This window comes from Pinus tabuliformis, chromosome 6 (genome assembly GCF_031772625.1).
Source record: "Pinus tabuliformis cultivar Carrire ecotype Pingquan chromosome 6, CPIR1, whole genome shotgun sequence".
NCBI lineage: Eukaryota > Viridiplantae > Streptophyta > Pinopsida > Pinales > Pinaceae > Pinus > Pinus tabuliformis.
In genome coordinates this window covers 2,002,729,918-2,002,731,587 of record NC_142292.1, presented here as the reverse complement: position 1 = coordinate 2,002,731,587, position 1,670 = coordinate 2,002,729,918, and positions in this window count along the sequence as shown.

The following is a 1,670-nucleotide window of genomic DNA, read 5'->3' as shown; positions in this document are numbered from 1 at the left end:
ATTTGAATCATCCAAGAATTGTTCGTTTATGTAATGTAAAGGAGGTTGCCTCCTGGAAGAGGTTGAATTCTAAGGTGTTGATCTATCTTTTCTATCTTTTCTTGAGCTGGTTTCAGAACACAATCACAGAAACAAGAAATTGATAGCTACAAAATCGATCAATTTCAGAGTATCTCATTAAATGGAAAAACTATACCTATTGAAGATTCCGCATGGGAGGTTGAGTGTTTCATACATAAGCATCCATATCTACTCAAGCATTGAGGACAACACCTTTTCGAAGGAGAGGGGCATGATATGTTCCTATAATATTAGTATACCCCCCATATTGTTATTGTTGTGCACCATAGAACCCTCATATTGTTATTTTCGTTCCCCATAGTCATCCACTATTGTTATTGTAGAGCCCTTACATTATTAGTGTTATTTATGACATGATTATATTTTTATCCTTTAGACCCCTATATATATCAAAGAGGTGTTGTCATTTGAATCATCTAGGAATTGTTCATTTATGCAATGTAAAAGGAGGTTTTGCACTAGAAGAGGCTTATTTTCAAGTGGTTGATCTATCTTTTCTTCTATTTTTGTGATCTGGTTACATAAAAAAGAATATTATAATTCTATTGTAAAAAATAAAACATAGGAATTAACAAAGTTTCTTAAAAATAATGTTCCTATAGTATCAAAATGGTTATACAAGAAAAAATTTAAATTTGATGGGAGCATAGACAAACATAAAGCAATATTGACTGCAAACGGTTATTCACAAAATAAGGTATAGATTATGAGGATACATTTTCAAAATGGTGAAAGTCAAAAAAATTAGAAATATGATAACATTACCCACAAAATATAATTGGAAGTTACATTAGTTAGATCTCAAATCCCTTTTTTTTTAATGTAGATTTGAAAGAAGAGGTTTATCCTCTCAAAACCGAAGGATTTTTGAAACAAGGTTAAGAACATCTTGTCTATGAGTTGAAGAAATCCTTATATGACTTAAACATCCTCATAGTTCAAGGTGTGAAAAAATACAAATGTTCTTCCTTTAGAAAGGCTTTGTAAAAATAAAATAGACATTAATCTATTTATAAGTTGAAGATTTGATTATGAGATGGAGGGATACTAACTTGATTGAATACATCAAAATATAGTTGTCATGAGTGTTTGAGATGAAATATCATGCAAAGATGCACTATTCGTATGTATGGAAGTATGGAGAGGCAATGGGAAGACCTTAATTAAATATATTAAATATGTAAAAGAATTACTAAAAAGGTTTAACATGGATAAATGTAAGACATTGTCTACTCCATTGGGACAACATGTGAAGCTCTATAAAGCTGATGGAATAAAAAAAGTTGATCATACATTGGGACAATTGTTAGCTTGGATTATCTCACTACATCCATGCCTAGTATAGCTTATTCAGTTATTGTACATAGCTAGTTGATGGTTAGCCACATAATAGTCATTCAAATTCTACAAAGAGGGTATTTGGATATTTGAAAGGAACAATTAATTTTAGCATTGAATAAACTAATGAGTTTAATGTTTAGTTGATAGGTCATTACTTAATTTGATTAGAATCAGAATCTAAATGACAAGAGATCCATTCATAGACATGTATTGAATATAGGATCTTGAGTTATCTCATGGAGCAATAA